The sequence below is a fragment of the Octodon degus genome, unplaced genomic scaffold (genome assembly GCF_000260255.1).
Source record: "Octodon degus isolate 3935 unplaced genomic scaffold, OctDeg1.0 scaffold00003, whole genome shotgun sequence".
Taxonomy (NCBI): Eukaryota; Metazoa; Chordata; class Mammalia; order Rodentia; family Octodontidae; genus Octodon; species Octodon degus.
Window position 1 is genome coordinate 34660790 of NW_004524579.1, and position 6661 is coordinate 34667450.

General features: G+C 39.6%; 1 pseudogene; it reads left to right on the forward strand.

The window, feature by feature from the left end:
• Positions 1 to 1904: 1904 nt before the first annotated feature.
• Positions 1905 to 2239, forward strand: LOC101579991 (annotated as a pseudogene).
• The last annotated feature ends 4422 nt before the right edge of the window (positions 2240 to 6661 follow it).

Here is a 6661-nt window from a genome sequence, read left to right on the forward strand (position 1 = left end):
CAGATAACAAGAATAAAATCACCCTCAGTTGAGAGTGAATAGTGACAAATTTATTTTTCCAACTGATATTATTTTCTTCTTTTAAAAGGTTTCCTATATTATTTTGTTTATGAGACTGTGCTGGTCATAAATTCTTTCAATTTTTGTTTTGCCTTATTTTTTGAGAGGTAGTTTCCCTGGCTGAAGAAACGTAAGCTGATGTTTTTGCTCCTTCAGTGTTTCAAAATGTGGCTTCTTTGCCACATTTGGCTCATTTCCAACAAGAAAGCTAGTGTCATGCTTATCTTTCTTCCTCTGTACAAAATGTGTATTTATTCTCTGGCTGCTATGGGAATTTCTCTTTGTCACTGCTTTTGAACAAATTGAGTATGATGAGGCTTAATGTCATTTTCTTTGTTTCTTATGTATAGAGTCATTCATAGTTATATAAATTGCCATCTACAAACAGGTATAAGCAAATGTGTAATTTGTTATCTTACTTCAAGTTTACAGACAACAATATCCAATGTATTAATTACTGTAAGTGTCTTACCAACCTGTTTTGAAACTGTCTCATTGTTATTTCTTACTCAATACAACTAATATAAAAAATTACTTTGAGTTAACTCTAACTTGGCACCAACTGCTTATGATAAATTATTAAAATATTATCATTATTTACCTATTACAGTGGAAAATTTCCCTGCAGATTGCAATATAAGCACCTTGTTTAGAGCTAGTGTCATTTCTCGTCTGTGCCTGAAGCATGGAGTCTTCAGGCAGCAAAACGCTATGGCTGAACTCCTGTCTTTAGGATGAAACCTATCTCTCTAAATCTAGAACTTTCTCCTATCTCCCCAGTTCTTCTCTTCCCTCCTGGAACATTGTAGTCAAGTCACCTCTTTGTACTCCATCGAACTCTCTCCTTCGCTACTCGCAGAGGTTCTCCTCCTTCTTCTTTTCCTTATGCTGGACATATAATGCAATTTATTCAATAGGTTGGTTTCTAAAGAAAATCAGACTGTGTGTTGATTACTTTTTCCCTTGTTACTGGGAAAAAATACTTGGCACCCAAAATAAGGGAAGGAAAGTTTTATTTAACTTACAGTTATTGAGGTTTTGGTCCATAATTGGCTGGCTCCGAGGCAGAGAGGCACATGGCAAAGAGCAACTGCTCATGGCAGTGGAAAACAGCAAAGAGCAAAATGGAAGAGTAGCAACAATAGTAGAGGCAAACTTCTCTTCTTTCCTTATATTGCCGTCAGGCTATCTGCCCCAGGGTGGGTGTAGCACTCATGCCCATAATCTCAGCAGTCCTCAGACCCATAATACCAGCCTTGGATCATGAATTAATCATGAACTCTAGAACCCCACCCCAGTGACTACATGAGGCTGTGAGGGAACAACTAGACACAAACCATAATAGACTGATAACTGCAGAGATCTGTTTTCAACATGAAAAAAGTAAAGCAAAGAATTGCCAATAATAATACCATTTACCTGAAACGAAAACAAAGTAGAATATTTGGAAAGCAAAATTCAAATGCACATTAATTATTACTCTGCCATGTGTACAAATTGTAACAGATGAAAATGACACAGGGCAGGTAGACAACGTACTGTGGAAGCAACTGAAAGATCTTAAAGGATAAGAAAGCACCCATGGACAAAAAGAGAATTCCAGGAAGAGGAAGAAGACTGTACAAAGACCACAAGCTGTGCACTATCCTGGCAACAGCGGGAGAAAGAGGGACCATTGTGTTGAAGCATATGCAGAGGAAGTAAGGGAAGGGACGATAGAGTAACAGGAGAAGAAGCTGAAAAACTAAGCAACTAATCATGAAAGGCTTTATATTACTGAGCTTAAATATTCAGAAGCAAGCTCTTTTGGGTCCTCCTTTCTTCTTTGGGGTCCTCCTTTCCAAAATGATGAAAAAAGGAAGGACCAATAGTCGTGCAAAAAGGGCTGTGGTCATGTGCAGCCTATTCGCTGCACGATCTGTGCCCAGTGCGTACCCAAGGATAAGCCCATTAGGAAGTTTGTCATTCGGAACACGGTGGAGGCCGCCGCCATTAGAGACATTTCTGAAGCGTCTTCGACGGTTACTTGCTTCCCAAGCTGTATGTGAAGCTGCATTACTGTGTGAGTTGTGTCATTCACAGCGAAGTGGTCAGAAACCGATCTCGTGAAGCCCATAAGGACCGAACTCCTCCACCCCGATTTAGACCTGCCCCACGACCTCCACCAAAGCCCATGTAAGGGGAGCTGGGTCTTAACGGACTGAAGAAAACTCTCTTGAGAAAGAAATAATAAATTGAATGTTATACTATATACAACCTGTTGCGTATACCTGCCAGAGGTAGGTTAATTCAACCTATCCAAGTTTAAGTTGGTACTCTGAAAATGAATAAAGAGGAACACACTGGAAGGGGTCTCAGGAGCTAAAAACATTTCAGAAGCAACAATAAAAAGAGCCTTTAGGCTTTAAATAACATATGTAGTTATTTTGAATTATTACGTGGTTATCAAAGCTGGGGTACAACAACTATGGCAAAAAAAAAAATTAAAACCACTTGTATTCTGTTGCTATACAAAAGATTACCACTTAAAACAACATGTTCCATACTGCACAGTTCCTGCGAGTCACAAACTCCGGCACAGCCTGGTCCTATCCTTTGCTCAGGTTCTTTCACAAGCCTAAGGTCAGTAGGTCACTAGGGAGTGTTTCATCTGAAGGCAGAGTGGAAGAAGATCTGTTCCGAGCTCATAGAGCTTGGTGGCAAAGCTCACCCCCCAGAGGGCTGCCAGACCATGGGTCTTACTTCCATTCTAGCTATTGGCCAGAATCCCCCTTAGTTCCTTGCCAGTGATACCCTCCGTGGGAAGCTCACAACACAACTTGTTTCCTCAAAGCCAAAAAGAGAGTCTGCTAGCAAAACAGAAGTTACCGGAGTATCCCGTGTAACATAATCATAGAAGTGAAATTCTATCAACTTGCTATATTTTATTAGTCAAAAGTAAGTCACAGGTATCTCAACCTCATGTTCAAATCAAAGATGTACAAGAGCAATAAATACTAAAAGAAAGGAATTATAGGGCACTATCGTTGAGTTTATCTACTACAAAAAGATAAAAGAAATTACTGGCTGCTGTCCTCTTGCTTATAGTAAGAGGTCACAACTGTTGGTCTAGCTAAGTCAGTGAGTAGAAGTTATAATTGTTATGACACTGCACATGTGTCTCCAAATCAGCTGCCACCTGTCCAAGCTGGGCTCACCTCCAAGCACAAACAGTTAGCATTTTCATGAATAAAGAGAGAGTTCATTTATACTATAAAAAGTAAATATTTTTGAACTTACATAAAAACCTTTTGATTCATTAAAAAGGCAGAAATATTTACCAAGCCTGATTTTTTCTTTTAAATGTCTGAGGATCACACTCAGAATTCACGTATGCTAGCACTGACAGTGATACAAGAAATAAGACTCTGCCCTTCCAGTTAAAAGGTAATTAAAATTAAAATATATAAGTTAGACTTGATTGAATAACTTTTCAGAGCTATTTCTTTCCTTTTTTTCTTCCCTTCTCTCTTTTACTGCTGTCACTGAGTCTGATTCCAAATCTTAAGCTCATATCATAAACTGGTCAGGAACTGAAGCTTTTCCTCTGAGTCCCTATGAAAATAGGTCTGAAGATTATTAACAAGGTTAGTGGACAAAACCCATACACAGGCATTGCAGACCTATCTGTTCCAAAGTAATTCACTTTATGGGACCCTGGAAATACTACTTGACCATTCTATGATTCGTTGTCCTCATCAAAGAAATTGATAGGATTGGACTAAATATTCTCTTTCAGCTCTAACAGTCTATGAATACATGCTTTTCTTACCATCCAATCATCTTGAATTATGCCCAATTGTTTTAGTCTAAATTTGAAAGGCCTTTGGGGGCTTGTAATTTGCAATCAGTCACTTCAGAATGAGTGTCAAGAGGACAGTCTCAAGTGTAAGATATAAACTGACTGCAAAGTGAATCAGTGCAGCCTGTGAGGGGCAACGCGCTGAGTACAGAGCAGCAGTTGAAATCCAGCTGTGACAGTGACTGGTCTCCCCATGTCAAGTATAACTTGTACATTTTTTTTCCTCAAATTTTCCAACCAAGGATCCTGACAGATTTCCAGAATGCATAATTATGGACTCATAGTCACTCTTCTATGCAACTTTAAATGTTCCTCTAAAACAAGGCTTAGTTTGCTCCTATTCTAGACTACACAGGCCAGGCTATGCTCCTCCGGGTTCTTACCTCCTTCACCACCCATATGTATAAAGCATTTTTTGACCACACACATGTTTTGGTAAGCATGTTTCACTACTCCTTTGTTTAATAAGTACTAGCTGTGTAGTTCCTCTGAGCAAGGGCATTTATCAATAAGCATGCAAACATAACATCATTAAAATTGTGATATCTCCCCTAAAGCAAAAGCAAAAGATTCCAAGGCACAGAGTGGAGAGACTCAATCCAGTCTAAGACAAGTATTATTTTTTTGCTCTGAATGCCTTCAGGACAGGTTTGGCTGGCTTGAGTTGTGGGGATCGAACCACAGCAACCTGATCCTGACTGCTTTGTTGAAGCAGCCACTTAAAGAATTGAGCTAAGGGGCAGGTCCCCTAAGACAAGTATTATTAACGAAGTGATTTATGAGTAGTTATCATGCTCACTAGTAACAGAAAAAGATAAAAGACTACATGTTATGGCTTTTGTCTAGATGTCCCCCCAAAGCTACATGCAGTTATAAGGCCTTTTTGGAGGTAGCTGAATCTGGACTGTGTGATTGATTCATAGTACAATGCGGGATTAAGGGTTCTGGGACTAAAGGTTTGAGTGTTACACCCATCCTAGGGTGGGGAGGCTGAATGCAGTATAAGGAAGACAAAAAGGTTTCCTCTCTTACCACTCTGTCATGTGCCACTCTGCCTTGGAGCCTGCCAATTACAGACTAAAACCTCCACCCACTATGAGTTAAATAAACCTTATCCCCTTTAACTTTCATCAAGTATTTTATCTCAGCAATGAGAAAACTAAGTGTTGTGGTGTGTGTCTCGTTATCCCCCAAAGCCTCATGCAGTCATGGGTGGACTCCTAGAGTTTGTGATTAACTCATGATCCACTGGAATTATGGGGGGGTGTGCTGCTGGGCTGATGGGTGAGAGTACTACACCCAGCCTGGGCAGACAGCCTGAATGCAACGTAAGGAGACAGACTTGCTCTCTGTAGCCATTGTTGCCACTAGCCCTCTCTCTGCTCTCTGCTCCTCACCACCGCCATAAACGGCTACTCTCTGTGCCATGTGCTGCTCTGCCTTAGAGCCAGCTGAGTACCAACTGAAACCTCCAGTGACTGTGAGCTAAATAAACCTTTCCTTCCTTTATTTTGGGTGTCAGGTATTTGTCCTAGCAAGGAGAGAAGAGTAACTGAGACAGTAACTAAGACAATACAGTATGTCTAATGGGATCAATTAAGGGAATAATGGCACAAGAAGAGCCTACCAAAATGGAAAAGTCAGATGATAAAGATACTTCAATCTCAATAATGCATTGAACAGTTTTAAGATGAAGAGTAATACACAGTTTCAATTCTTATGAAGTCTCTCCAACAAGAGTAGGAGTCAGCAAGAACTCAACTGGAAGGATATTTAGTGGGCTAGGCCAGAGATTTCAATAACTTATACAAGATTGGAAAAACTTAATGATGGAGAGAGATGCTGGATTCAAGAGATAATTCAAAGTTCTGAGGGGCAAGAGTTAATGGTGGATTCAGCAGAAAAAGTTAGACAGTAGAGTTTCTAGGTCTCTGGACATGTGAGCAAGTGGCAGTGGCTTTCCCTAAACAGAAAATAGGGGAAACCAAGCCTAGCAGGTAGGACTGTAAGTGTAGGTTAAGCGACACAGGTGGGAATGTTTGTAACCTCCCATTAGTTGTGACAAACAAGTGTATTTACAATGGGTAATTGAAATACATAGTGATTTCTTCAATGTTAATCCTCCTCAAAATCTTCCCCTTTGCTTCAAACACACTTATCCCATAATTCTTTCCACTTTCAGAAGCAGTGCTTTTCTTGAGTGCCTTTATGAGGTGGAATCAAAAAGTACAGTGAATGTTGCAGCCAAGTGCCAGCCAATGAAAAGACAAGCTTGTAAAACAGTCAATGTGTCCTCAGCCACCTTATTCACTGGATCTGGGACAGTGTGGCTTCTGGCTCATCCTTAAGAAAGTTAAAATAAACATGAAAAGTAAAAGTTTTGAATTGATTCAGGACATTGAGGCATCCAAAAGAGCAAAATCAAATACACTCAGGACAGTTTCCTAAAGTTGCTTCAGAAAGTGTCAAGAATGGTGGGATAAGATTGTGCACAACCAGGGGAAGTATTTTGAGGGAGTTTAATGGCTATGTGTCTTTTAATGTAATCATTTTTTAAATGTAAACATTGACTGCATTTTTACACATACCTCGAGGCTCAGAAAAAAACTTCTAGCACAGGAATAAATATTTGGGAACCCTGACCCTAGAGATTATAAACTCAGATATTACATATTTATATAGTGAAAGAATAGAGTGAAAAGAAGAAGCAGAAACAAGTATTGAAAGATCATCACATTCTTTTTTTTTTTTTTTTTTTTT